The sequence below is a fragment of the Myotis brandtii genome, unplaced genomic scaffold (genome assembly GCF_000412655.1).
Source record: "Myotis brandtii unplaced genomic scaffold, ASM41265v1 scaffold2089, whole genome shotgun sequence".
NCBI classification, from domain to species: domain Eukaryota; kingdom Metazoa; phylum Chordata; class Mammalia; order Chiroptera; family Vespertilionidae; genus Myotis; species Myotis brandtii.
This window is the reverse complement of record NW_005357800.1, coordinates 109,879-116,154: the sequence shown is the minus strand read 5'-3', so window position 1 is coordinate 116,154 and position 6,276 is coordinate 109,879. Positions and strand designations below refer to the sequence as shown.

Below are 6,276 nucleotides of genomic sequence, written 5' to 3'. Positions count from 1 at the left end.
GTTCCGACTCCAGCCTGCCGAGTAACCTCGGGCCAGGTTCCTTCCCTTCCCTTTCGGGTCTTAGTTTCCTCGCTGCGAAAATGAGCCGGTTGGACAGAGACCCAGCCTGGGACCCTGGGCCTCCGTGTGCTCCTCCAGACCCTGTGGGCGTGGAGCAGAGCTGTTAGAACCAGCCGGGTGGGCGCGACACAGAGACCCCAGCGCCAGGCCGCGTGGGTTCCCCATCCAGCTCTGGGGGGACCGGGAACTGTTGCTTGGCCCCCTGGGCGTGTTCGCTGCAGGGAAACATCCCCGCTCGCCGCCCTCCCACGGGGAAAGGCCGCTTGGCTGAGGCGCCTGAGGATGCTGAGCAGGCAGCGCCCTCCAAGTGTCAGCTCACACGGCTGTGCAGCGGGACAAGGGCTCGTGCCCCGGGCGCAGGCCTGGTGGTTAACAGAGCTCCTCTGCACGTTGAGCTCGTTTGCCCACATGACAAACCCATTGTACAGATGAGGAAACTGAGGGTGAGCGAGGCTGAGAGACCTGCCCAAGGCCTGTCGCTAGTACGTGGCAGGACTGGCGCTCAGGTCTCCTGACTGGCGCTCAGGGCTCTTACCACGTGTCTGCGTGGGCCTCAGTTTCCCCAGCTGTAAGTCGGGTTGATGGCCAGCTCCAGGGCCCAGGCTGGGGTGGGGCTCCATGAGGCGTGGGCTGTGAGGTACGTGGGGGAAACACAGGGCTCCTCGGGGTGCTGGAGGGCCTCGTAATCACCACTGCTGCCGGGTGGGGCCGGGGCAGGAGCTCAGGAGACAGCAGAGGGAGAAGCGAGGCCTCCCGGGCCATCTGCAGGCAGAAGGCAGTCGGGTCTACAACATGTGCAATTTCTTTAACTTTTTAAAAAGTATATTTTTTGTATTGATTTCAGAGAGGAAGGGAGAGGGAGGGAGAGAGAAACATCAATAATGAGAGAGAATCACTGACCGGCTGCCTCCTGCACATCCCCTGCTGGGGACCAAGCCCACAACCCAGGCATGTGCCCTTGGCCGGAATCGAACCCCGGATCCTTCAGCCTGCTGGCCGACGCTCTATCCACTGAGCCACACCGGCCAGGGCTCTTCAACTTTTTATTTCAGCGTAATTTCTCACATACGGAGAAGTTGTAAGTTCCATGTGTTTTTCGCTCAGTTCCCCAGCTGTGAATGTCTTACCCCCATCACGGCATCACTTTCTGTCTTTCTGAACCGATAGCGAGTAGGTGACAGGCACGGTGTTCCTTTCTCCTAGCTACGCCGTGGGCAAACTTTTTGACTCGAGGGCCACAATGGGTTCTTAAACTGGACCGGAGGACCGGAACAAAAGCATGGATGGAGTGTTTGTCTGCCTCCTGCACATCCCCTACTGGGGACCAAGCCCACAACCCAGGCATGTGCCCTGGGCCGGAATCGAACCCCGGATCCTTCAGCCTGCAGGCCGACGCTCTATCCACTGAGCCACACGGGCCAGGGCTCTTCAACTTTTTATTTCAGCGTAATTTCTCACATACGGAGAAGTTGTAAGTTCCATGTGTTTTTCGCTCAGTTCCCCAGCTGTGAATGTCTTACCCCCATCACGGCATCACTTTCTGTCTTTCTGAACCGATAGCGAGTAGGTGACAGGCACGGTGCTCCTTTCTCCTAGCTACGCCGACGTGCCTTAAAATGATCTTACATAGCGCAGCACCCGTATCAAGAGCAGGCGGTTAACGTGGATGAGATCTCTCAGATAATCACAGCCTTTTCCCGATGTTGGCAACTGCTCCAACGACGCCCTCGAGGGTAAAAGAGAACCCGTGAATGTGCCGCGTGCCATCCGAGCCCCTTCACGGTCCTGTGCTCCAGGCCGCCGCTCAGGGCTCCTTTCTCTCCCGTCGGCGTTGCTCCTTCTGAAGGGAACAGGCCAGTGACTCGGCAAAACGTCCCTCATCCAGGCTTGTCTGCTGATGCCCCGCGATCGGGTTTAAGTCGTGCCTCCTGGGTCCTCCGGGCGTCACATGCAGAGGCACCTGGGACCAGCTGGGAAACTTACTTAAAAATAAAGGCCAGCCCGGCCTGTGTGGCTCAGTGGTTGAGCATCGACCTATGAACCAGGAGGTCACGGTTCGATTCCTAGTCAGGGCTCATGCCCGGGTTGTGGGCTCGATCCCCAGTGTGGGGCGTGCAGGAGGCGGCCGATCAGTGATTCTCTCTCATTGTTGATGTTTCTCTCTCTCTCTCTCCCTTCCTCTCTGAAATCAATACAAATATAAATAAATAAATGGCCAGAGTGAGAGGCCACGGGCATTTATTTGAGATTCCAAAGAAAAACTACTCATGAAGCAGTAATTCAGAGAGAAACCAGGCCCCGGGTAGGAGGCGAGGGCCAGGGGCACGTGTAGGAGGAAAGGGTCAGTGGGTGCAGAGAAGCTAACTCGGCCACCCTGGCTCTAAAGCGTGCTTTTCCCGCTCAGTCCGGCGGCCCCCACATCCGCCCTCCCGCGATCTTCACAGGTAGTTGTCCGGCAGACACTGCGCTAGGCCGGGCCCAAGGCTCCTCCACTCAGTCCGAACGTTCCACAGGTTTGAGGAGCCAGACCCGCGGGGCAGTCCCTCTGGGAGGACAGCGTGGACTCCGTTGTAAAGGGCTTAGTTCCTGTTGTTTTTATTTTATTTTATTTTTTTTCATCCCACAAGAAGCCATAACTTTATTAATGATAGAAACAGCTTTTCATTTCATTCCCTGCACCTGCGATTCTCTCTCATGTGAATGAGTCTACTGCCCAACTTCATGGAACCCACTCTTTTTTTTTTTAAATATATCTTATTGATTTTTTTACAGAGAGGAAGGGAGAGAGATAGAGAGTTAGAAACATCGATGAGAGAGAAACATCGATCAGCTGCCTCCTGCACATCTCCTACTGGGGATGTGCCTGCAACCCAGGTACATGCCCTTGACTGGAATCGAACCTGGGACCTTTCAGTCTGCAGGCTGACGCTCTATCCACCGAGCCAAACCGGTTTCAGCGGGGTCCTCCTTTTTAGATGGCTACATGGTTGATTCCATAATAGCATTCGCAGTACCATGACTGCTGCTCTTCAGGGCTCGAACTGCCTTTGCTCTCCACACATTTGCTTGTGACACGGCCAATTCTATGTCCCTAACTTCCACACCTGTTTCACCAGCCTCTTCCTCTTCGCTCTCCTCTTGTACAGTGGAGCCTGTGTGTTTCCTTGAATGTTTGAGACAGCTTCACCTTGAACTTTGAACTTCTCAGCAGCTGCTGGCTGTGTTTGCTGAGCTAAATCCTCGATCTTGGCTTCCCCAAACACTATGTAGGTATCGAAGCAGGGCTCTTGTAGACATCTGGCTTTGTGAGGACAAAGAGGATGTTCTTAGGTTTCCGATGGTGACCCTGGTGACCCCTGTAACCTGTCGAAGACCCAGTTTGGACACAGCCTTCCGTGCCTTCCTTCCACTCCGGCTGTTTTGCTTTGCCGACTGGTTCTTCATCGATTCCAGCCGCCGCCAGCGGGGCTTGCTGTGTGGTGGCCTGTGTGGAATTTTGTTCTCCGAGCTCCGGTCCTGACTCACCCCGTCTCAGCCTGGGGCTGTGGCAACCCCTGCTCTGTAGCAGGGACGGTTTCTGCGGCTTCACCGGGCATCTTGTGCGGGGGACGCGGAGCCAAGATGGCGGCAGAAAGAGAGCGAGCGACAGTGCGACCCGCGCCTGTTGCAGAAGGAAGCCCCGTGTGGTTTCTCACAGCTGGGCCCGGGCTGGCGTCCCGCTGGGACTGTGTGGCCGGTCCGGTCAGCTCGGCACAGCTGCCCTTCCTCCTGTAAGTGAGCCTGTGGCCTGTGGCCTGTGGCCGACTCCGGAGACCTGCCAGCGCGGTGCCTCTCCAGCCTTCCCACCAGCTGTCACCCTGGTGACCCGCGCTGTGACTCCGTGTTCCCTCCCCCGTTCAGTTGCTGCCTTCGCTGCTGGCGTTCCTGGCGGCTCTGGGCCTTGATGGCGGCTGACGGGCCAGGCGCGGGCTCCCTGCGGGATGAGCTCGGACAGGGCAGCCGGCATCTCGCCTCCCTCAGGTTCTGGAACTTGGTCGGGCTCCTCTCTGCTGCCAGGGCCGTTCTCCCTCCATCTTTAGACTTTTCGCCGTTTGCTTGTCGAGCTGCTGTTATGTGTTGGGCGCTGGTTTCAGGCATTGAGGACAGGGGACAAGGCCCCGGACTTCACTGAGCTTATATTCCGACAGGCGAACAGGCAAGCACATCCTGGAAGCAGCCTCATTTCAGAGGAATATGTGCAACCGGAAAACAGCAAAGAGAGGAAGACGGAGGGTGGCTGGGGTGGGGCACAGGTGAGGCCTCCGAGGACGTTTGAGGTCAGATTGATGAGATGAGTCGGAGGGCGAAGACCCGGGGACAGGCCATTCAGGACTGAGGGAACAGCAGGTGCAAAGGCCCTGGGGCAGGGGTGAGGCTGACGCCCTGGAGGAGATTACAGAAGGAGGGGCGGGGCGGAGAGGTTGGCCAGTGTCAGGGACCACAGGTCCCCTCAGGGCTTGGAACGGATGCAGGGCAAACGGAAAAGCCCTTGGAGATCTTTATGCGTAAACGAATGTGATCTGATTTGCCTTAATGTGTATCCTATTATTTAGCAAATATTTTTTACAACCAGCTCCATTTTCAACATACGTTTATTTAAACCGCGAAACCTTCCATTGCTATCCCAGCCCTCAAGCCAGTGTGACTTCAGTTACTAGAATAGATTCCCAGAAACGAGTAAGACGCTGAGGACGGCGTCACCCACCAGCCCGCCCGCCAAGACCCTCAGCGCCCTCGTTAACGGGGTTAGGGGTCAGAGGCTGAGCGGCACCGCCCGTGAGCTCGAGGGCCAAGGAATCAGAAAGGGAATCTCGTGCTTACGCTGCGGTTCAGTGCTGTTAGCCTGGAATCCTTACAGGTCCGCTCGCCGCTGGGGAGATGAGCCGGGCGGCGCAGTGGGGGTGGTGCTGGGAGGGAGGCGAGCACAGTCTGGCCCGCAGCCTAAAGTCAGAGGGCCTCAGAGGGGAGGCTCCGCCCCCCGCCCCCGCCCCCCGCAGTCAGACCTCCACTGGCCCACCTCACCCACGTACCAGGGAGAAACTGAGGCCTTGAAATGGGGCCGGGACTTACCCAGGGTCATAGTGAGAGCTGGTCCCGGCTCTGTCATCTCTCAGGGTCACTCCCACCCGCTTCCCGCTGAAAATGAGATGTGACGTCAACATTAATCATCCTTATTGTAAAAGTGGGGCAAGAACCACATTAAAGAAACCCTCCCAGCGCCCTCAGAGCACACGGCCTCTCGTCTTGGAGGAGGGGGCGGGCATGAGGTTCTGGAGGGAAGCACGCGACACAGACCGAGTCCTCGGTAAACGGACGCGGATCGCGCCCCCTGCCCAGGGGCAGGTGCACAGGCACCGTGGGGTTTGCGTTGAGCTGCTCAGGCCCCTCTGAGCCTGGGGGTCATCTGACCACCTGGCAGCTGCAGAGAAGGGCTAGTTCGCCGCGGGAACCTGAGCGAGCCTCGGGCCAGCACCACAGGAGCCTGTGCTCAGAGAGGGACTCCTGTTTCCATGGCAACTACCGTCCACCTCTCATCTCCTGGACCACAGGGCCCAGTGCAGAGCCCGGGAAGGGACTGCAGGTTGAGTGGGGGCAGCTCTGCTGAGGCTCCCAGGAGGGGGGGGCAGGAATGGCCCCGTAGCCTCAGAGGACGGACGGACGGTTTATGCCTCGGGTGGGAGGAAGATGCAACAGGCCCCCGAGCAATAGGGGTTTGCACTGCCGGGGTCCACTCATGCGTGGATTTAAAAAAACAAACGCTATGCATTTATTTCCTCTTCCTTACGGTTCCCTTGATAACAGAGTCTATTCTCTAGCTTGCTTCATTGTAAGAGCCCAGTAGGTGATACACATAACCTACAACATGCGTGTTCGCCGGCTGTGTATGTCAGCAGGAAGGCTCTGGTCAGCAGGAAGTTATCCGTGGTTAAGTTTAGGGGGAGTCAAAAGTTCTACGTGGATTTTCGATTGCGTGTGGGGGGTTAGCACCCCTGACCCCCGCGTGGCTCAAGAGTCAGCTGTGTGGACAGCGGCCAGCGGCCTCCCTTTCCTCTCAGGACTGGGCAGCGGGGAGCAGGGCAGCGCCTCTCGTGGGGCAGGAGGGGCAGCTGCCGTGGACCGTGAGCTAAGCATTTCACAGACAGTGTCCACGCGCCCCCAGAGCACGCGCCGTGGCCC

General features: G+C 57.7%; 1 pseudogene; it reads right to left on the bottom strand.

Annotated features, from left to right (window-relative positions):
* Window positions 1-3,039: 3,039 nt before the first annotated feature.
* On the bottom strand, window positions 3,040-3,746 carry LOC102250529 (annotated as a pseudogene).
* Window positions 3,747-6,276: the final 2,530 nt, after the last annotated feature.